The following is a 24,086-nucleotide window of genomic DNA, read 5'->3' as shown; positions in this document are numbered from 1 at the left end:
AGGGGGAGGGGGAGAAGGGGGAAGGGGAGGGGGAGGGGGAGGTCCTGCCACTCAATAACTCACTTCCTCCAGAGAAGGCTCTTTCCACTCATCAGATGGGACTCTACTTAGAACTTTTATTTCCCCATGAAAGGCTCATGGGTAGCCATCTATACAAAGCCATGGGTTTTCTAAGAAGTTTTCACTTTCAGAAATCTGCAGTGTGTCCCTCGACCTCTGGATCCCCTCCAGCGATTGGACAACACTACTATCCCCCAGAGACCCTCCCATACCAACCCCTCGTCCAGACTGATGTCACCAAGGACCTAAGACCCACACACACTGCCAACCCCCACCGCCAGCCCTAGTCACAGGCCTGAGACCTCATCTCAAAGACCTAGGCCTGGGCTAGGAAGGTGGCTCAGTGGGAGAGTGCTTGCCTCACATGCATGAGGCCCTGGGTTCAATTCCTCAGCACCACATAAGCAGAAAAAGCCAGAAGTGGCGCTGTGGCTCAAGTGGTAGAGTGCTAGCTTGAGCTGAAGAGCTCAGGGACAGCGCCCATGCCCTGAGTTCAGGCCCCACACCTGACACAGGCACACAAAAAAGACCCAGGCCCCACCCTCACTCCTGCCCAGGGCTGTCACCTGCCAAGAGCGAGCTGGAATTAGCTTAGGCCCCTCTGCTTGCACCGCAGAGAGCAGGCTCAGCGCCCCGGACAGCAGAAGCAGCTGCAAGGGCTCCATGGCCGCTCCGTGCACCCGCCTCCTCACAGCCACTGGGTTTTATTCTGTCATGGACCTCGCTGCCCTCATTTGCACAAAGGTATACACACACACACACACACACACACACACACACACACACACAGGACTTGGTTGGGATGGCAGTGAATGGATAGTACTAATTTGTGCAATTAGCTTTCACAATGTCCTTTGATGCGTTTGAGGAAGTGTGCGCTGAGCAAGCACTTCATTATCAGAGTGGGAAGTGTTCTGCCTCGGAACAACCACAAGGGCTCCTTGTTCTCCCCCCTTCCCCAGAGCCAGGACCAGCCTCGGTTGTGACGTGCTCTCTGGTGTTGTTGGCCTGTACCTAGACCCCAATTCCCACCCACAGCAAGGCTGCCACACCTCCCCCTTTCTCCTCCACCTTCAGACTCCAAGCACAGCAAAGTCTGTCTCCAAACACCTCCACCAGCAAGGCCCCCTGCAAGCTATGTTGCTTTCCTTCTCCACCACAACCCTGACTCTTGCTCCATCTTCACACCTGTTCCCCAGGGGAAACACAGAATGCTCACTCCCTCTTTCTACCCCCAGCCTGCCCACTCAAACCCGAGCGTGTCCTCATCTCCACATCCGTCCAGGGCTACCATCCCATCCCTCATTCTAGGTCTTAGGAGAGCTCAGCACAGGCCATTGACTGAAGGAATCCACCTGCTGCCTGCATGTGCCTGTGTGATTGTGTGCCTGTGAATTTTGCCTTTGCTAGTACATGTGTACACTCGTCTGTGCCTGCCCGAGCCTCTCCATGTGTGTCTGAGTGGTTCCCTTTGGGATTTGTAGTTACATCGGTGTCTCTAGTGTGTGTCTGTATGTGCACATGTTGACATTCTGTGTGTTTACTCCTAGAGGCATGTTTGTGCATGAAGCTGAGTGTTGTTGTGTGTGCACCATTTATGCATATGACTACATACACATACAAATGCATGTGCTTATGCGTATGTGTAAGTGTGCATGTGTGTGCCTGGATCTGTGTGTGTATGCTTATGTGTATGCATGGCAATCAGCCATGGAGTGCAGGCAGTTTCCAGAATAATCTTTCTGCTATGCAGCCTTTATTCTAATGGGGGAAAGACTATAACTCCATACCCACAGATCCCAGAGTTTTCCAGACCCCTGAACTGCACTCTGTGGGGTCCTAACAGAGCTGAGGAGTCTCTTCCTTAGTTCTCCCTGCCCCTGAACGAGACCAGCTGCCCTCTTGTACCCCCACCCATAGCTCCTCAGACATCAGTCTCCCGAGCTTCCTCACTGGGAGAGAAGGAACCTCTGCTGTAAGGGAATTTGCCTGGCCTGCACAGCCTCCCTCCTTGGTGCATCGACACACTGCCCATGGGGTCACCCGCGGATCTGGGACAGGCAGCACTGGGGCCTGCGAAGTCATTTGACAAAGTGAGGTGGCGTCTGATGGATCTCTTGGCAAAAGCTCTGACTGGGAGACCTTCTTCCCTTTCATTTTCCTACAAATTCATTTTCCTTCAGGAAAAGCAGAATACTGGCTCCAAAGCTGCCCATGTCCTGGACCCAGAACTTGCAGACATGTGAAGTTGCCTGGCAGAGGGAGATGAGGACTACAGATGGCACCAACGATGCCAGGGGCTCCTGTGGTGGACGGAGATTGTCCAGGTGGGTTCAGAACAGTCACCAGTTCTCCGAGTGGGAAAGAGAGACAGGAGGCTGGATCAGAGCGGGTTGGCACTAAGGTACAAGAACACAGCTAGTCAGTGCAGGCTGTGAAGATGGAGAGAATGTGGCAAGGAAGAGGGAAACCTCTGACTTCTGCAGAGACAAGAGGATGCAGACTTCCACCGAGCCTCCAGGAAGGGTCAGCGGTGAGTTAGGACAGCACAGATCTCTCTATGCCCACGATGTGGACAGAAGCCCACACTTGTTTGGAATGTGCGGTTGCACACCAGTGTATTTAGAAGGTTCCAGAGACCACCAGGCTCTGGAGTAGCAAGCCCATGAGCTTTGGGGAAGTGAGTGGATCAAAAAGGTTCTCATCTTATCAATGAATTAATCCACTGATTGATTCATAAGTTAAATGACATGACTGGGAAGTGGTGGGAAGTAAGAGATAGGGAGACTAGTTGTGTGTATATGTATGTGTGTCTGTCTGTCTGTCTCTGTCTCTGTCTCTATGTCTCTGTGTAGAGTCCTTTCAGTGAAGTAAGTTTCTTTCAGAAAGCAAGAATTAGATGTTGGATTATTTTAGTACATTTATCCCTTCCGTACCTTTTAACTGGAGAGCTAAGGCTTTTGCGTTGCGGGTTATTATGGGAAAGTGTATGGTAATTTCTTCCTTAATAATCTAATAGAATTGCCAGTTTCCTGGATGAACAATGTTTGATTTTCTCTAGTTCTCCTCTGCTTATCAGTTCTTCTTGTGAGCTGTATTCTTTCCCAAGCCCTCTTGATTGTGCACATCTTTTCTTCTGTCTTACATATTATTATTCCTTTACCTAGCATTGGCGATACTTAGTGGTCATAAATTGCTTTAGTTTATGCTTATCGTGAAAATCTTTAACTGTTCTGGAGAGAAGAGTTTAAGCAGACAGTTACAGTCTTCAGGGCTTGAAATACATCACCTCGTGTTCTCATGACCTTTTAGGGTTTCCACTGAGTGGTTGGCTGTTGTTCCAAAAAGTTAGCCTTTGTAAATAATTGGTCCTCCCCACTCGCATTTTCCATTCTTTGTTGTTGCTGCTGCTGTTTACTCTTGGCATCTTCGCTATAATATTAGAAGGCTAAGTTCTCTGATCATGACTATTTGTGGTTATACATGCCTCCTGTGCTTGTATATCCATCTATTTGCCTAGATTTGGAAAACACATTCTGCTATGATTTCCTTGAATAGGTTTTTTTATGCTTTAATTTGCGTCTCATAAGTTTTATCCAGATTTCAAAGGTGGGGCTGGAAAGCCAGGACAGGTGTGACAGCATTGAAATCCCTTCAGGCTTTCCCTGAGACAGAAACGTGAGAAGACGTGAGGGTGAAATCTGAGCAACAACGGAGACCACAGGATGTTGGAAACACCATGTTCCTGGGCTGTCTGACAAGAAAAGCCACAGGATAGGAGTGGAACCAGCCCAAGAGAGGGGCCATGGAGGGTGAAAAGACTGAGCTTTGCATACTTAGGAGCTCACACCATACCACCCTGTACCCAACACACCACATGAGCTACAGGATTTGATGCTTTCCCTTCTGAGTTTCAGCCTTGCTTTGGTCCCATTCCTCCTTCCTGTGCCCAATCCTCTGCTCTTAGTGCTTGTTTTAATTATTCATTACGTAAACTATCCCTGTCCAGTATACCGTGTGGTTCTGTCTCTAATGCATATCATTGTTAAAGGTTATAAGCACGATGGGGAAACAGCAAGTGGCAAATGGCCCCTGCTGCACAGCTTCTTGGGTACCAGGTCGGGGTTGTATTATCACTGGAATATCCTGAGTCCGCTTCAACAAGCCAGCAGTTGAACAAAGATGATAAGCTAGTGATGGGACTTTATACTGGACAAGAGTGACTAGAACCTCGGGGACGGAAAAAGATAGAGTAAGACCAAGTCAGATGTTAGGACTTCAGCCCAGAAGAAGAGAGGCGCTAGAACTGAACCAACAGATGACCAGGTACGCACAACAAAGGTATTGGTTTAATTGGTTTCCCATTGTTGATGGGCATTGTTGCCAAAGATGTTTTTCTTCTTGTGTACAAATGTCCTAGTTCTTCAGGGATTTAGGCAAAAGTGTGTTCAGCTGGGACCTGGAGGCGCTGAGTCTCCCCTGTTGCTGACATCACCATCTTGCATAAATATCCTGGTTCTAGGGAACGTATCTCTGATGGGACAAAAAGAGGTCCAGTGCTTGAGCTGCTAGAAAAAATCATGGAAGTGTAGTAGAAGAAATTCATACCACATCCAATGGGCAACAGGCCAAGTTCACCTTGTGTTAGATACAACTGTAGGGGAAAATTTTTTGTCAGTTGTGAGGGTTGAACTCAGGGCCTAGGTGCTGTTCCTGGGCTCTTTCGCTCAAGGCTAGCACTCATTTTGAGCCACAGAGCCACTTCTGGTGTTCTGGGGGTAAATTGGAGATCAGAGTCTCACAAACTATCCTGCCTGGGCTGGCTTTGTACTGTGATCCTCAGATCTCAGACTCCTGAGTAGCTGGAATTACAGATGTGAGTCACTGGTGCCCAGCTAGGGAAACATTTTTTTTTATGAACAATACATCTTACATGCAGTGCTGAGTAGATATTGACTCAAAGATTAAGACAGCAAGGAAACTGGAAAAACTGAGGGGATGGGTAGGGTTGGCAGGGATGGGGGAGTATGAGGAAAAGGATGGCATTGTTCAAGATGCATAAACTGATATGTTGAATGATAAGCCCTTTATACAATTGCTTAAAATAAGAAATACAATTTTTAAAAATCTTTTAAAAGAGAAGGGAAAAAGAAGCAAGGGAGATGGGTACAATATGAAGATAAGGAGGCCAAACTTGCTTATTGCATGTTAGTTATCCATCAGATATAGCCAGGACCAAATGAAATGCTTTTCAGCAAAAACAGCCTTTGAGATTCCATGAAGTAACCTAGGCAAGTGTTCTCCTAGCCCACACCTGCACAGCAAGGTGGGTAGGAGACTAAAAATGTCCTGTCCAAGTTTGTGACCTCCAAAATTAGTAAGTCAACTAAGAGAGCAGGTGCTAGTGGCTCATGCTTGTATTTGTAGCTAACCAGAAAATAGAGATCTGAAGATTGCAATGGGCAGACAAACCCCAGAGAGTCTTACCTCTAATTAACCAGCAAAAAGCCAGAAATTGAAGTATGGATTAAGTGGTACAGCACCAGCCTTGAGTGAAAAAGCTAAGAGCACAAGGCTCTGAGTTTAAGCACGTGCACACATACACACACACACACACACACACACACACACACACACACACACACATGTCAACTAAGAACAAGTGCTGTGATTCTGCTCTGGCAGATTGCCTAACATAGACTTGATACTGAGGCCTGTCCAGGATCATATAATGAGATGAGGTTTCCCCCTCTTGGACAATTCCCCCTTTGTCATAATCGTGTCTTCACCCTTAACCGTGAAGGATCTGGGGTCTGTTAGACATCATTCCTGTGGTCATCTGAAGTCCCTCACATTTACTCAAGGGCAATCCTACTGTATAAACATTTTGGCCTAATGCCCTAAACGGATGCTTCATGACAAAATTATAAGGAGCTAGAAACACCACAAGAGGACAAAGGCAAGTAAACTTTTTTCTGCCTCCTTCCTTACTCCCTCAACAGAGAGGGTTGGCACTCCATGTATAGACACTGTGTGTGTGTGTGTGTGTGTATACGCCTGTATGCGCGTACACCTGTATGCGCGCATGTGGGTACACACATGCACTCTGATGCTAGAGCTTAAATTCAAGGCCTAAGTGCTGTCTCTGAGCTTTTTTTTTTTTTTTGGTTGGTTGTAGGCCTTGAACTCTAGGCCTGGGCTCTTCAGCTCAAGGCAAGTGCTCTACCACTTAAGCTACAGAGTCACTTCTGGTTTTCTGGTGATTTATTGGAGATAAGAGTTTCACGGACTTTCTTGCCCCAGCTGGCTTTGAACTACTATCCTCAGATCTCAGCCTCCTGAGTGGCTAGGATTATAAATGTGAGCCACCAGCACCAGACACATAGATTTTTTTTTTTAATTTTGTCCAAGGCTATAATACAGGGCCATTGCCAACTGAGGACGCAAGCATTTCTTCATCAACAGAAGCTCTGGTCCTTCAGTCCTATGACAAGGCTCAGACCTACTACTAAACCAAGACATTTACACGAGATGAAGACACCAACAAGATGAGGAACTCAGTGGTTCCTAGAGAAGTTCACCACCTCCTAGTTTACAAACCTCAACACCAGGACTCTTGGGTACTGCAATGATTCCATTCAAAACCAGGGCCATGGAAAATGGGCAATTATTGAACTTCAGCCCACTCAGCCAGTCGCAACAGCCGCCCCTCGGGTTCAAGGAGCAAAGGTCTCATCTCCCTCTTGGTCATGGCTGTCTCCCTTGAGCTTGCGCTGAAGCCCCCTTTCCCTGGGCTAAAATGTTTACTCTGTATAATGTTTGGCATAGTCTTTTATTTTCAATTATTTCTATGCCACAGATTCTACCTATTATTTCTGATCAGGAAAAAAAGACCAGGTAGAAGAGGTTTCCAGGTGAGAGGGGAGACTTACTGTGTAGACTTAGACAAAGGCTACAATTTCTATTCTATTCCAGAACAGACCAGAGAGCAGAGTGTCTGGAGAAGATGCTATGGGGAAGACTGACCAAAAAAAGAGGACACCAAAAGGGTGTGGTCAAGCTGGAGCCGGTGGCTCCCACCTGTAATCCTAGTTACTCAGGAGGCTGAGATTTGAGGGTTACCATTCAAAGCCAGCTGGGGTAGGAAAGGCCATGAGACTCTGATCTCCAATTAACCCCCAGAAAATCAGAAGTGCTGCTATGGCTCAAGGTGGTAGATCACTAGCCTTAAGCAAAAGAGCTGAAGGACAGAGCCCAGGCTAAGTGCAAGCTCCATGACTGACAAAAATAAGTCTAAGTGTTCTACCTCATGACCTCACAACTCTTGCATGCTGCATGCCAGCAAAACCAGCATCACACGGGTGGCACGAAGGCCTACCCCCAGCTGGGCAGAGGCCAGCCCCCTCATTCCACAGCTGCAAAAGTCCCTGTGCACCTGTGTGAAAGAACCCGGGAAAACACTTCCCCATGCATCCTGTGCAGTCTGAGCGCAGTAGTGCTCTCTCCTCAGAGCAAATGAGCTCCCATTTTTCCACCCTTGATCCTGCCGTAGGTGTGTCTGCAGTTTCTGTGATGTTGTCAAGGTACGTGAAGGGAGAAAGGCTGATGAAATTCAGGATGCCAATGCTTTCGTTCCACAAAAGGACAGACTGCCAGCCTGCATGTAAGCAGGCCTCATGACAGCCAAGGTCAAGATGAGCTGCATGTCCTCTAAAGCTGAGAGTCTACACCCACAAGCGCGATGAGCTCACGCCTGAACCTCTATCCGCGGCAGGTACCCGTGCACCGGGAACATTCTGGGAGCCCAGATTTAGAGTCACTCACACCAGCCCATCCTAAGCATGCCCCCAGCTTTTTCCCACCTACCCAGCTTGCTCTGATGCTGACCCTCAGGGGCCTGTGCACTCCGGCATGTGACGGCATATTGTCCTGTGAAGATGACATTTCTCCTTTCATGATCATCGTGATCACCCCAGAGCACCTTCCCACACCAGACTAAAACCCTGGGAAACACACATGGCCAGGGAATAGTGACAACTTTATTGAAGACCAAAGGTTGAGGGGATGCAAGTGATGGAGCTTTTCTCCCTTGCCACCTGGAGTTCTCCTTGCCCGGGTACAGAGGATGGCCAGGGGCCCAGCCCCTTTGTCCCTCGACAATCTCTGTAGCGCTCCATCTGTCCACGAAAAATCTCATTCCAACTCACAGGCATCTGCGGACCCAGAAAGAGACAATGAACAGGAGAGCATTTCAAGCGAGCTATGAGATATGAAGACAGAGAGAAAAGGGAAATCTTCCTGGGGCCACCATGTGTACCCTGGGTGACTGGAACCATGAAAACAAGAGGAGTAGAACAGAGAGAAGTCCATGTCATTACCCGAGCTGGGAGGACGGAAGAACTTGGTGGCTTTTGAAAACTTAGTTGCTGTAAACGCCTTGAAAATCTTCATAGACTCTGCGCTTGCCTCTGAGATACGACCTGCAGGCCAGACCGTGTGAAAGTGGGTGGGAGGCAGGCAGAGTCCACCAACCCACGGTGGGATGGGGGAGGAGAGGAGGGTCACTCTAGGCTGCAGGGGTGATGGTCCTCCCGGGGGCCTCCCGACACTGAAGGGCTGGAGGCTGCTATCCTAGGAGATGGGAGATAGGAGGATGGGACTTCCCCAGCCCAAACCACTGTGGTTCAAGTAGCAGACTGGTAGCCTTGAGCAAAAGAAGCTCAGGGACAGAGCCCAGGCCCTGAGTTCAAGCCCCAGGAGTGGCCATAAATAAATAACTAAATAAAAGCTTAGAAATCCCTTCTCCACTGAGAACCAATGAATTTCAGGAATGGACCCTCTACTTCTCAGTGGAAATCACTGGAGGAGGCAATGTCCTCAGCCATAAGCAGTGCCCCAAGAGCCATGCCAGAGCCAAAAATAACAGTAGTCAGGTGCTTAAGGCTCACACCTGTAATCCTAGCTACTCAGGAGGCCGAGATCTGAGGATCAGGTTCAAAGCTAACCCAGGGAGGAAAGTCTGTGAGACTCTGATCTCCAACTAACCACCAGGAAACCAGAAGTGGAGCTGTGGCTCAAAGTGGTAGAGGGCTAGCCTTGAGCGTAAAAACTCAGGAACAGTTCCCAGGCCCTGAGTTCAACCCCCATGACCACCACCACCATCAACAACAAGAAAACATATTAACATACCCAATAAAATCATCATGTGGTAGAACTTATAGTTCATGTACCCTTTCAAGTAGAGAGCGACGTAATTCTCATCTGGGAGGAAGTAAATTTGAACCGTGTGTTTCCACCCTGCAAACAACACAAACTATGCAACCATCTGGTCTGTTCATGTAGACTCTACCGAAAGAAAGAGCCAGAATCAACTGCTTACATGTGAAGAAGGTGCCAGGTTCCGTGCCTACATCCAGGGGCAGCTTGAACTGAACACATCCTGTAGGCTTTCTGGAAAATGATTCAAGCACAGTGCTCCCACCAGCCACTCACCCAATCTGTGCCTGCCTTCACCCCTTCCTGTCCTCCTGATGTGTGAAATATCCACGGACAGTACAAGCTCTTCAACTCTGGGGGTACATTACCCCCAAATGCACACCCTCAACTCCCAGGCCCCTGAAGCCTGGGGCTGCCAAGAGTTTCTAGAAAAGACCTCAACAGGTCTCTATTACAGGCAGAGAAGGCCCCTAGGGCAGCAGGCTGGTCAGGAGACAGTGCCTACTGGTACACAGATACCAAGCCAACTAAACTGAGGTTTGTCTTAAAGACAAGAGCCAAGCAGGACCTCCTGCCCTGTCCTCCTCTATAACAGAAGGCCAAAAGCCTGAGGACTTGCCCTGCCATACAACTCCAAGTAGTACCAGTAGGGGGAAATCTGTGCAAACGTGAGGGCTGATGACCAGCCCTAGCTCCAAGTTCAAGATACCCTGACCACTCGCCTGCCCCATCAATGCATTTCCCACATAGGAGACCAGGCTGTGCCCTCAATCTGCAAATGCATCTCCCAGGATGAGAGAGTCCTAGACCATCCTCACTCCATCCTGGGCTTGTTACTGACCCTTGGGCAAACCCTAAAGGATGCCAAGGTTTTGTCTCTATACAGCGTTGAGCAGGATGCCCACTCCAGCTTTCTCCAGGAGCAAGTAGCACTGCGTAGAAGGTATCGAGTGGGCACTGCAGTGCCCCCAACTCGGCTCAGCGACCCTGGGGGGCATCATTCCCATCTTCACAGAAGTTGCCACGCACAGGGCTAAGACAATAGAAAATGTCCCTCCATTTTCCATGCAGAGTCACAGCTGATATCTGAGCTCACACGGGAGGTGAGGGCTGCCGTGTGGAGAACAGGAAGTCAGGAGCAGAGCGGGCAGCTGCCGTGTGGGGAACAGGAAGTCAGGAGCAGAGGGGGCAGCTGCCGTGTGGAGAACAGGAAGTCAGGAGCAGAGCGGGCAGCTGCCGTGTGGAGAACAGGAAGTCAGGAGCAGAGCAGGCAGCTGCCGTGTGGAGAACAGGAAGTCAGGAGCAGAGGGGGCAGCTGCAGTGTGGAGAACAGGAAGTCAGGAGCAGAGGGGGCAGCTGCAGGAAGTCAGGAGCAGAGGGGGCAGCTGCAGTGTGGGGAACAGGAAGTCAGGAGCAGAGCGGGCAGCTGCCGTGTGGAGAACAGGAAGTCAGGAGCAGAGGGGGCAGCTGCAGGAAGTCAGGAGCAGAGGGGGCAGCTGCCATGTGGAGAACAGGAAGTCAGGAGCAGAGGGGGCAGCTGCCATGTGGAGAACAGGAAGTCAGGAGCAGAGCGGGCAGCTGCAGGAAGTCAGGAGCAGAGGGGGCAGCTGCCGTGTGGGGAACAGGAAGTCAGGAGCAGAGGGGGCAGCTGCAGGAAGTCAGGAGCAGAGGGGGCAGCTGCAGGAAGTCAGGAGCAGAGGGGGCAGCTGCAGGAAGTCAGGAGCAGAGGGGGCAGGCCCGTAGGTGGGGTACTCACGGCATGTTCATCCTGAACTCCAACTTGTTAAAATTGTTGATGACAAATGAGACCGGAGGCATCAGACGGTTCCACTTCCACGGGGGTGTAGGCATGTGTCCACCCCACTGAAGTACATACCATGCTCCTAAAAGCTAGAGCGGGAAGCCATCCCTGAGCAGAGCTGAGAGGGCTGAGATGAGACAGAGGCAGCTGCCGGGCAGGGCCCACGGCAGGCTGGAAGCGCTCAGATTGCACAGGAGGATCCTGAGCATGAGCCAGTAGCAGCAGGAGGAGCTAGAGTCACCATGGGGCATCCCAGAAGTCAAGATGGGTGCCTTCCGGAGCTGAACTTGTCCCTAGAGAGAGCCAGGATGCCCAGACCCAGGCCTTGACCCAGGAACTGTTTAGAGACCAAGTGACTTTAGCTACCAGGACACGGATCTCAAAGATAAGGGAAGACACCACAGATACCTATGAGCATGAGTGACAGGGGCTGGAAGTGTCTAGCCATCTCTAGAGACTTAAATTTTCTCATAAAAAATGCTACAACTTTTAAAAGTTGAAACTTCTAGGTGGCTCACGCCTGTAATCCTAGCTATTCAGGGAAGCTGAGACCTGAGGATGGCAGTTCAAAGCCAGCCTGGGCAGGAAAGTCCACGAGACTCTTATCTCCAATAAATCACCAGAAAATCAAAAGTGGCACTGTGGCTCAAGTGGTAGAGCACTCGCCTTGAGCTGAAGAGGTGAGGAACAGCACCTATGCTCCATGACCAACCACAACAACAAAAATCCAAGAGACTCTTAGCTCTGATGAACCAGCTGAAATCCAGAAGTGAAGGTACGGCTCAGAGATAGAGCGCCAACCTTGAGCACAAAAGCCACGTGAGTCTATAAGGCTCAAAGTTCAAGCTCTAACACAATATAAAAATTAAGTAAAACAAAGCCAAACTTGGAAGTCCATGATGTTAAGTAGCTATGCATGAGTCTTTCATTGGAAAAAAAAAATTCTGAACAGAATTCTATCTGCTCAGCAGAAAGAAGCCTCTTGGAGCCCAGGAACTGACAGAGGGAGGAAGTTAGTCTCTGGGTACCACAGATGGCAAGACCCCTGCTTGAGGACCACCTCAGCAACTCTCAGTCCACACCCCTTGCGGCTCAGCATCCCCCCCTCTGCAGACGCACACGATAACAAAGCTCAGGATACCTGTCCACAGTCACCTGTGGCTTGAGTCAACAGACCTGACTGGACAATGACCCAAGCACAAGTGCTACCACCAGCCCCCCGCCCAATCTGTGCCTGCCCTCCTGCTGTGTGAAATGTCCACGGACAGTACAAGCTCTTCAACTCTGGGGGTACATTTCCCCCAAACACACACCCTCAACTCCCAGGCCCTTGGAGCCTGGGGCAGCCAAGAGTTGCTAGAAAAGGCCTCCACAGGCACAGAAGGCCCCTGGGGCAGCAGGCCGATCAGGAGACAGCACCTACTGGTACACAGGTATCATGCCACTAAGCTGGTCTCTGAGGTTTGTCCTACAGACAAGACCTAGGCAGGACCTCCTGGCTTGCCATACATCTCTAATTAGTACTAGTAGGAGAAAATCCCTCCAAGTTCAAGATACCCTGACCACCCACCTGCCCCATCAATGCATTTCCCACATGGCCCCAACCTTGAACACCCAGGCAGGCCCTCCTCACAGCCCTCCCCAGGGCTATCACCTCCTGAGAGCTGGCGGGAGTCAGCGGCAGCGAGTTGGCTTGCACCACGGAGAGCAGGCTCAGCCCTGCGGTCAACAGAAACAGCTGCATGGTCCCCGTCCTTCCGTCCAGCCTCGGTCAGTTCTATGCTCCTGGCCTTTCTCCTGCTGTTTATCCTGCTGCATGGCCTTAGAAGCAGAACCCCACCCCCCCCCCTTCAGCTGGCACAGATGCCTCCCCCCCCCCCACCTTCTGTTGAGCTGAGTTCCTGGTTTTGTTTGGATGGTTGTGAATGGATGGTGCTAAGTGGTTTAATTAGCCATCATGAGCACCTTTGATTCTTTCTGAGAAGACCTGTCCCATGGAAAAGGTTATCAAGAACACGAGAGACGCTCCTAGGAATGGGGAGGCAGGGAGGTCAACAAAGGATGTTTGTACCCCCTCCCTCCCTTCCCAAGAGCCAGGAGCATCCTTAGTCCAGATAAACACCCTGGAGTCATTTGGCCACATCCACAATCCTGGTCCTACCATAAGCAAAGTCCCCACCCCTTCATATTTCTTCCAGATCTTCAAACTCCAGACAGTGCTCAAGCCCTCTCCACCCATTTCCTCCATGGCCCCTTGGTGCCCACAGTCTTATCCCCTAGCAAGTTGAGTTGCTCTGTTTCTCCTTCCCTCACCCTGGCCCCTAGGTGCCATCTTCTGACCTGTACCACTGGGAGAGCCCCTGTAGGCCCTGTGGCTCTCAGTACTTCAGTCCTATGCCCCAAGGATCTTGAAAGTTCCCCCCACATGCATCTTCCCACAGTTGCCATTCCCTCCCTAACTCCAGGCTCCAGGCCATCCCTTGAAAGGACCAAAGGACATAAGCACAAAGCAAATAAGTAGTTGCCAGGGGTGAAGGGGGGAGGGAAGTGGTTGGGGCTTTGATGGTTCATGGGGGAATCCAGAATAATGTTTTGAATCTTGCTATATCAGTATCAATATTTTTATATCATCCTGAAGTTTTGGAAGATATCGTTGGAGCAAGCAAGGTAAAGAGTATATGTGATCACTCTGTTATTTCTTCTAGATGTGAATCCAACTTATCTTAAAATAAAAAGGTTTATCTACAGGTCACAATGAACATAAATATGTTCTTTTAAAATGTATGTGGCCCTGGGCACTGGTGGCCTACACCTGTGATCTTAGCTAGCTACTCAAGAGGCTGAGATCTGAGGTTCGTGGTTCAAAACCTGCCTAGGCAGAAAACGTTATAAGAGTCTTATCTCCAATATACTACCCCAAAAAACAGAAATGGAGCTGTGGCGCAAGGGGCAGAGTGCTAGCCTTGAGACAGATGCTCAGGGACAATGCATAGGCCCTGAGTCCAAGCCCCAGGATCAAGAAAAAAATGTATGTGTAGGGTCCTGGGAAGGTGGCTCAGTGGTAGAGTGCTTGCCTTGTATGCATGAGGCCCTGAGTTCAATTCCTCAACACCACATAAGCAGAAAAAGCTGGAAGTGCACTGTGGCCTCAAGTGGTAGAGCGCTAGCCTTGAGCTGAGGAACAGTGCCCAGGCCCAAAGTTCAGGCCCCACGACCAACAAAAAAAAAAGTATGGAGCTACAGGATCAGGCTGATGTAGATATGTATATATACATGTACAACATATTGATAATTGAAGAAGTGTCTGAGGGAATTAGAAGGGGGAGGAAAAGAGAACGTTAGAGGGTGAACAATACTGATAACATTGCATCTGTAAATGGAGACAGCAAAAACAAACTCACGGAGAGCTGCTGAATAGTGGTGAGAGAAGGGGCTGGAGAGAGTGCGTGTAGATGAAGGAGTCAGTCTGATGAAGGTTCACAGATGTGCATGCTAGAGCTACAAGATAAACAGATACGTAAGTAGATAGGATTACATGTCTATTCGTGATTAAAGTATAACATGTGCGTGTGAAGTACCAGAAGAAAGCAAGCCCTTTGGAACATGCACTTTAATATAAATAAATATTAAGAAAATTAAACATCTCCTGCCTGGGATGTGGGAACCAATGGGAGTGGGAAATAGAGAAGGTGATGGAGGGTGCACACTATCAAAATGCTTTATGTAGATGTAATTAAAAATTGGACGTTGAGGGCTGGGAAGGTGGCTCAGTGGTAGAGCTCTTGCCTTGCATGCATGAGGCCCTGGGTTCGATTCCTCAGCACCACATACACAGAAAAAAAAAGCCGGAAGTGGTACTGTGGCTCAAGTGGTAGAGTGCTAGCCTTGAGCTGAAGGGCTGAGGGACAGCGCCCAGGCCCAGAGTTCAGGCCCCACGATCAGACCAAAAAAAAAAAAAAAATTGGACGTTGACACCTATTGAGATTGGTTTTGAGTGGCACAGATGGAGGGGATGCATTGCAACATAGGCGGACTTCCCCAAATCTGTGTGCAACTAATTAAGGAAAAGGCACTAGCCAAACTTCAGACTATATACATAGGATCCTAAATTTCATTTTCAAATATTTGTTGTTGTTTTTTATTTTAAAATTTATTCAAAGCCAGGTGCTGGTGGCTCATGCCTGTAATCCTAGTTACTCCGAAGACTGAGATCTGAGGATTGCAGTTCAAAGCCAGCCTGGGCAGGAAAGTCCATGAGACTTTTATCTCCAATATAATTATTTTCAATAGAAAACTGGAAGTGGTGCTGTGGCTCAAGGTGATAAAGAGGCTAGTCTTGAGCACAAAAGCACCCAAGCCCTGAGCTCAATCTCCATGACCCAAAAAAAAAACTATTATGTAACAATAACCCCTCTGTACATCACCTTTATAATAAGAATAGAACTATGAAAAAGAAATAAATCCATTCACATGTTTAGTGGTATTTGCATGTTTGCTATAGGCCAACATCCTTCCAGACATAAGGAATTGCACCACCAAATTAAAAAACATGGGCTGGGCTGGGAAGGTGGCTCAGTGGTAGAGTACTTGCCTTGCATGTATGAGGCCTTGGGTTCAATTCCTCAGCACCACATAAGCAGAAAAAGCTGGAAGTGGTGCTTTGGCTCAAGTGGTAGAGTGCTAGCCTTGAGCTGAAGGACAGCGCTCAGGCCCAGAGCTCAGGCCCCATGATGGACAAAAACAAAAAAAAGCAAGGGCTGGGATCATGGCTCAGTGGTAGAGCGCTTGCCTAGCATGCATGAAGCCCTGGGTTCAATTCGTCAGCATCAGATAAACAGAAAAAGCCAGAAGTGCACCGTGGCTCAAGTGAGAATGCCAGCCTTGAGCAAAAGAAGCTGAGGGACAGCGCCCGGGCCCTGAGTTCAAGCCCCAGGACTGACAAAAAGAAAAGAGAAAACCCACTCTCCCTCAGGAGCTCACCACCTAGGGTACGAGACAAATGCAACAAAATAGATGAATGAATTCTGGTGCCAGGGATCAATGTCATGCCACAGACACACCCTTCATTGCCTGCTCAGAGATCCTGGAGTTGGACTCGACAGACATTTCACTACTAGGCCTGGCACCGTGCGAAGTCAACTTAGTAGACCCTTAGGAGCGAAGGTCTTTTCTTCTTGTGTCGGGCTCTTTTTCCTTTTTCATCCTCTTGCTGTATGCCTTCAGCACTGTGGTGGGGGTGTACGGGACATTGGCTTACCGGGTGTCAGTGGACCCTAATGGACGGTTATCAAACATCACTGTCACTAGCGACTCCACAGTGAATTCTCAGGGGATCTTAGAGGCTTCCCAGCTCCTCCCTCCCCTCCTTGGGAGGAAAGTGAGGTTTCTTACTTGCCTAGGAAGTTGTCTTTCCCTACCTACTACCTTCCACACCAGTCATGACCAGCTATGGCCCCAAGCAACCGGTAAATGTCACCTCATCCTTGGGCTGCCACCACATCTCCTTTCACCAGTCCTGAATTGATCATTGTACAGGAAACTTCCCCATCCAAAAAAAAGAAAAAGATTTATTTCCTTAATACAACATACAACCACTGTTCTTTATAGATCACATTACCTCGGAATTGTTAACCGTTCATTTTATAAACACTCCCTGTTTAATCTTTTGTTTACCCCATTGAATGTGGATTCAGATAATTAGGTGTTCTTTCAAAAAGTGCAAATTGCCAGGAGGAAAAGGGAAATGGAGGAAAGTGATTATGGAGTATTTGTGTTTTAGATGAACAGTCCAGGTGACCACGACCAAGCTGACATTTGAACACGGGACTGAATCCAATGGAGGAAATGATACGCGCTTGAGTCAGTTGGAAGAGGCGTCTAGGTGAAAGGAACAGGCCCAGTGGACGTGGGAGGGTGGCTTCAGGAACAGGCAAGAAGGCAGATCGGCTGGACTGGATGCAACAGAAGTAGAAAGGCAGATACAAGGTTGGAGAGAGGCCAACAGCAGGTGTGGATGTGGAGGGCCATGGACATGGGAAGGGATTTAGCTAAGAGAAACAAATCCAGAACCTGGATACGCGTCAGGATTGTGAATTGGGGTTTTTAAGGGTCACAGAGGACATCGAGTATGGGGAGCATATAGAAGCAGAAAATCCAGTGGGAGAGATCTTGCAATAGTCTGGCCAGAAAACGTGTGCAATGGTGCCCTCCTTATAAACCCAACACAAAGAAAGGAAAATCAATCATCATCTGAAATGATTCTTACATGGTACAGCTGTGATCCCAGGGCAAGGAGAGCAGATGAGGTCAGCTGTTTCACCAAACTCTCTGTCTAATGGCAAGGGGGGTGGGAGGGGGGTGGGCGGGAGTTCAACACTGGCATGGAAGGAGCTCATTAGGACAAAGCAGCCTTACTGGGTCTGGTGGATAACGCCGGGGAGCAGCAGCCAGGACCAGGATGTGTAAGACAAACACCAAAACGGCGTCACCGTGCATACAAAGAGACCCAGAAACAGGCAGCAGCCCACGAGCAGCCAGTGAAATGCCAAGTCACCAGAGTGTGGAAGACATCCCAGAGAAGGAAAGATCCCGATACCTATAAGAAAAACGGCACCCAGAAACACAGAGGCAGGAAATCCTGGCGGACTCAAGGCCACAGACTCCAGCCACTCTGGGACCATGGATCCCCTGTGAAAGAACGAACTCGAACTCATTCAGGGGCAAAACTTCCCTCAACGTTTGAAATTCCACCCAGCTATCATTTCAGGCTTCCTGGTGGACTTCACTTTTGAGACACCTACTTCTTTTTTATTTCACGTGCTCTGTGTTAAGATTTACGACTCTGAGGCCAAGTGTTTGTTGGAGTTTTAATCTCCTACTTCCAGTGGGAGTTTTCACAGTGAGACTGACATCAGCAGGATTGGTGTGGTTTCTCCTCACTAGACCAGGTGGGTAGCACAGTAGTCAGACATTCAACCAAGTACTCAAGGTACTGGGTGCACAGTCCTCCACTCTGGAGAAGAAGCTGAGCTGCAGAAGCTCCTGCAGAGAGGTATACCATCCCCAAGTCACAGCAATCCCTGAAGACCAGTCACTGCAGTGGCGCTGTGGCTCAAGTGGTAGAGTGCTCACCTTGAGCTGAAGAGCTCAGGGACAGCCCGTAGGCCCAGAGTTCAAGCCCCATGACCAACTAAGAAAAACCCAATAAATAAGACCTGCCACTGCTGCAGCATCCTTAGAGGAACAAAGGACTACATGTCATCTTTGTTCTGTTTTGGGTTTTGTTTGTTTGTTTTGTATTTTTATATTTTGGCAGTACTTGGATTTTGAACTTAGAGCCATGAAGTTGCTGAGCAAGCATTCTAACATTGGAACTGTACCTCTAGTCCATTTTTTTTTTTGCCTTAGTTTACTATCTCTGACTCTGTACAAAAATCAATTCAAAATGGATTAAGGACCTTAAGGTAAGATCTAAAACCTTGAAACTACCACAGGAAAATATAGGGAAAACTCTTGAAGATACAGGCAGGGGAAATGGTTTTCTGAATAGTACTTCTACTTGTCAAGAAATAAGAGCAGGAGTTGGAATAGGATTGCCTCACACTAAAGACCTGTGCAGCAAAGGAGCAATTACCAAAGTGAGGAGACAGATGGGAGAAAATCTCTGCCAGCTATTCATTGGATAAAGGTATAATATCCAGAATACACAAAGGAGCTCAAAAAGTTGAACACTGAAAGAACAAATAATCCCAGTTCTCAGAAGAAATGCAAACAGCAAATAAACACATGAAGAACTATCCAACATCCTCAGTCATAAAAGAAATGCAAATCAAACTGCACTGTCATTCCTTCTCATTCCAATCAAAATGACTATTATCAAGAAAACAAGTCATAACAAGCCAGGCACAGTAATCCTAGGGACTTGGGAGGCTGAGATGGGAGAATTTCAGATGGCATCCAGCCTGGGGAAAAAGTCTGTGCAAACCCTATCTCAGCCAGTCCAAAGATAGATGTTCAAAGCTAGGCAAAAGCTAGACACAGTGATGTCATCTCTGTTCTGTGGAAAATGTGGATAGGAAGATCATGGCCCAAGACATAAATGTAGGGGCTGGGAAGGTGGCTCAGTGGTAGAGTGCTTGCCTTGCATGCATGAGGCTCTGGGTTCCTCAGCACCACATAAGCAAAAAGAAAAAAGCCGGAAGTGGCACTGTGGCTCAAGTGGTAGAGCACTAGCCTTGAGCTAAAGAGCTGAGGGACAGCGCCCAGGCCCAGAGTTCAGGCCCCATGACTGGACCAAAAAAAAAAAAAAAAAAGACATAAATGTAACACCTACCTCAAAAAAGCAAACAAGGACTGGGGATGTGGCTCAAGAGGTAGGGCATGTACTACGCATGTGTAAGACACTGAGTTCAAACCTCATGACCACCAAATAAAAAGAAAAGAATAAATGTGCCAGGCACCGGTGGCTCACACCTGTAATCTTAGCTACTCAGGAGGCTGAGATCTGAGGATCACAGTTTAAAGCCAGCCTGGACAGGAAAGTCCACGTGAGACTCTTATCTCCAATAAGCCACTAGAAAACTGGAAGTGGTGCTGTGGCTCAAGCAGTAGAGGGCTCGCCTTGAGCTGAAGAGCACAGGAACAGCGCCCCGGCCCAGAGTTCAAGCCCCACGACCAACAAAAAAAAAAAGAATACATGCTAGTGTTGGTAGAAGGAGAAAAAACTCTCATACACTGTTGATGGGGATATAAACCAGCATGGCCACGCTGGAAATCAGAAAGGAAGTTCATCAAAAAGCCAAAAATAAATCATTCTTGGGCACATATCTAAGGGAGCGTAAATGAAGATATTTGGGATATGCCTGCATGTCCCCGCTTATTGAAGCATTATTCTCAACAGCCAAACTACGGAATCGGCCTAGGTTGTACAATTCATGAACTGATAAAGGAAATGTGGAATATGTACACAGTAGAATATTATTCAGTCATAAAGAACAATAACAGTTGTGGCTCAGTGGTAGAGTGCTTGTCTCACATGCATGAGGCCCTAGGTTCAATTCCTCAGCACCACATAAGCAGAAAAAGCCAGAAGTGGCGCTGTGACTCAAGTGGTAGAGCGCTATCCTTGAGCTGAAGAGCTGAGGGACAGTGCCCAGGCCCAGAGTTCAGGCCCACGCCTGACAAAAAAGAAAAAATAAAAAAAGAATAGCATTATGTCATTAAGAAGAAAAAAAAACAGATGAAACTAGAGGTCAAAATATATTGAGCAAAGTAAGCCAAGTATGTTTGTTTCTTATTTTTTTTTTTTTTTTGCCAGTACTGGGGCTTGAACTCAGGGCCTGGGCACTGCCCCTGAGCTTCTTTTACTCAAAGCTAGCACTCTACCACTTGAGCCAAAGCACCAATTCCAGCTTTTCCTGAGTATGTGGAACTGAGGAATCGAACCCAGGGCTTCATGCATGCTAGGCAAGCACTCTACCACTGAGCCACCTTCCCAGCCTGTATGTCACATGGAAATACTGAACAAAAGAGAATGAGGGAAATGCCTCCTTACCATCGTAAGGAGGGTTGATGAAATCTGTTTGGCTCAGCCCTCTCTTCTCCACAAACCATTCAAAACCTGCACAGACACCAGGTCTTCATCCGGGAAGGGGCCCGCAGGCCGCACAGGGGTGAAGTGGGGTAGAAATTCAAGGCAACCCAGTCCTTGTGGGGTGCAGACAAGGTTTCTCCATACACTCGGCACCTACAGGTCTTTCAGGGGTACCAGAACAGGAGATGACTGAAGCCAGCAATGAGGTCCCCCGGTCCACACCAGCCTCTAGTCAAGACTGGTGTTTGCCTCTGTTCGGAAGAAGAGCCACCCCAGCTCGGGCCTTCTCTGAGGCGGACAGCCCCAGATGGTTCCTCCTTCTAAGGTGCCACAGGAAAGGGCTCCCACCCACCCTGGCCCTGGAGAACAGGGGAGGCCGACAGAATTCTCTGTGCATTTTCTTTTTTTTTGTCAGTTGTGGGGCTTGAACTCTAAGCCTGGGCTCTGTCCCTTAGCTCTTCAGCTCAAGGCAGGTGCTCTACCACTTGAGCCACAGCACCACTTCTGATATTCTGTGCTTAATTGGAGATAAGGATCTCACAGACATTCCTGCCCAGGCTGGCTTTGAATCAAGATCCTCAGATCTCAGCCTCCTGAGTAGCTGGGATTACAGGCGTGAGCCACTGACACCCAGCTGATTGTATTTTCTATGCGCAGTGCCTCCCTATGGGACAGCCCTGAGTTCAAGAGCCAGAAGGGGAATAGGGAACAAATTCTCCTCTGTATCTGCCCTCCAGACCCCCTGAATAGGACCCCATCTCCCCAAATGGCCCGTCCGCTCCCATCCCCTGTCCCACAAGCAAACATGTTCATCCTGTGGAGGAAGGGCCTCATGTGTGACCCCACACCTCTCCCTGTGGAGACCTGGTCTCAGAGTCTGCATCCCAGACTCTTCTGATTGGCAGGGAACACGTTGCCCCCAAATCCTGCTGAGGACTCTGTATCCCCATGTCCTCTGAGCATGGATTGAGGATGCTACCCTAATGCCAGAGTTCTCCAGTTCCCATCCGGGACTTGTGGAAAGTGAGTGGGAGATGGATTTGTTTGCTCTTGACCTCTCTTATCCTCCACTATCTTGTCAAATGGTTAATGCTAGAGGCCCATAGCCATTCATGGCCCACCCGCTTGGCCCCAAGAACCCACAGAGCCCAGGAATCCAGGAGGGGCTCCTTGGGTGTGAGCTAATGGGAGTCGAACAGGAAGGTGATGCACCTGTCCACGCCTGTGGTCTCTGGCGCCCATGTCCCATGCCCACAAACCCGGAAGAGGCGCTCTTCCTGTAAGTGGCCAGAGGTGACCTGTGAAAATGGTTCACTACTCTCTAGACCCAGAAAACCCCACAAAATTATGCAAGTCAAGAGGTTCCAATCTTCATGTACACTTTAAGAACACCAGAGAAACAGCCCAGGCCATCAAGGGTATGCATATCCAAAAAGCAACCAAGTATCTGAAAGATGTCACATTAAAGCAGCAATGTGTGCCATTCCGGCATTACAATGGTGGAGTTGGCAGGTGTGCCCAGGCCAAACAGTGGGGTTGGACACAGGGACAGTGGCCCAAAAAGAGTGCTGAATTTCTGCTGCACATGCTTAAGAATGCAGAGAGTAATGCAGAACTGAAGGGTTTAGATGTAGACTCCCTGGTCATTGAACACATCCAGGTGAACAAAGCACCTAAGATGCGCCACAGATCTTACATTAACCCATACATGAGCTCTCCCTGCCACATTGAGATGATTCTTACTGAGAAGGAGCAAATTGTTCCTAAACTAGAGGAGGAGGTTGCACAGAAGAAAAAGGTATCCCAGAAGAAACTGAAGAAACAAAAACTTATGGCACGGGAATAAATTTAGCATAAAATAAATGCAAATAAATAAAAAAAACTCGGAAGAGGCCATAACACACCCATGAGCATTATCATCTTTTTTTTTCGGGGGCAGAGGGGGCGGCAGTCCTAGGGCTTGAACTCAGGGTCTGGGCTCTGTTCTTGAGCCTCTCTGAGCTAAAAGCTAGCACTCTACCACTTGAAACACAGCACCACTTCTGGCTTTTTCTGTTTATGTGGTGCTGAGGAATCGAACCCAGGGCTTCATGCATGTAAGGCAAGCACTCTACCACTGAGCCACCTTCCCAGCTCTAGCATCGTCATCCCATAGACAGTTTTGCCTATCTTTTCTGCATAGTAGGCGATGGCATAATCATTCCCAGGCAGGAACCAGATGAGGATGAAGGGCTGTAACCCTGTGGGTGACACAAGTCACATGACAACCCGTTCTCTCTGCAGCCTCTATTGAAAGAAGGCATTGTTATCTGGCCACTTCCACGCATGGAAGACGCCATCCACATCAAATGCATCCAGGCACAGCTCAAACCGAACACATCCAATGGGTTTCCTAGTACATATGATAAAAGCATGGTTCTTGCCCTTCAGACACCACTGACCCTGATCCTCCCCTGCTTCCTGGATGGGTCCCCTGTCACTCTGATAAGTGACACCCCTCAGACACCCCAGCTCTTCACCTCCGGAACAGAGATGCCAGGAGACAGTCGCTCAGCTCCCCAGGCCCCTGGAACCTGGTACTGTTGAGGAATGCCTGGAATGGCCCCGGATGCTCCCCTTCGTGTGGCTTTAGCTGGTCAGGATCTGATACCCAACAGGAAGACAGACCCAGGTAAGATCCCAGGAAGCCTGGAAGCCCTGGCTTCTATCCTAACCCACTAAATGAGGCCCAGGACACCCCAGCCATTCCTTCTTGAAAATAACATGCCACAGCCCCTGGGTGTGGTCTGTTGTAAAACCCCATGCCTGCCTCCTATGTGCCCTTGCTGGTGGGAGCAGGGAAGAAGCTGGGCAGGTGCATATCGATGACCAGCCTGAACTCTGCGTTCGGGATAGCCTGGCACCACGCGCATTCTAGGTCACGTGTCACCAAGGAGGCCACATCATGCCTAGATCTCCAAGGCACAGATGGTGGTGGGTGGACACCACAGGCCTCCTGGGTCCCTGTGAGCTCACGCACACTGCTGGGAAACAGGAGGGGATGGGACAGGGCACGTGTAGTGTACGGGGCATCTGGCACGTGCAAGGTCAGACCCAGAGCACCAGGATGCCGAGCCTGCCTGCGGGCCGGGCACTCACGCCATCTTCATCCTGAACTCCAGCATCCTGGGATCACTGCTGACGAACATCAAGCGAGGCTGCGGGCTGGTCTTCTTCCCTGCAGGAATGGGCACGTTTCCTGCCCAGAGCCGGATGTACCACTTCCCTAAGAGCTGGAGGGGGAAGCCACTCCTCAGCAGGAATGAAGGGGCAGAGAGGCTGGGGCTGGATGGGAGCAGAGGCAGGCGCAGGCTTGGTTGGGGTCTCTGTGCAGGCTACAGGGTCTGAGACCTCAGAGTGGATGGAGAGGCCGCCTCT

General features: G+C 49.2%; 1 pseudogene; it reads left to right on the top strand.

Annotated features, from left to right (window-relative positions):
* Positions 1 to 4,634: 4,634 nt before the first annotated feature.
* Positions 4,635 to 22,532, top strand: LOC105989354 (annotated as a pseudogene).
* The last annotated feature ends 1,554 nt before the right edge of the window (positions 22,533 to 24,086 follow it).

Source organism: Dipodomys ordii, unplaced genomic scaffold, assembly GCF_000151885.1.
Source record: "Dipodomys ordii isolate 6190 unplaced genomic scaffold, Dord_2.0 Scaffold55, whole genome shotgun sequence".
NCBI classification, from domain to species: Eukaryota; Metazoa; Chordata; class Mammalia; order Rodentia; family Heteromyidae; genus Dipodomys; species Dipodomys ordii.
Note: the sequence above shows the minus strand (reverse complement) of the source record. Positions and strands in the feature narration are given on the sequence as shown.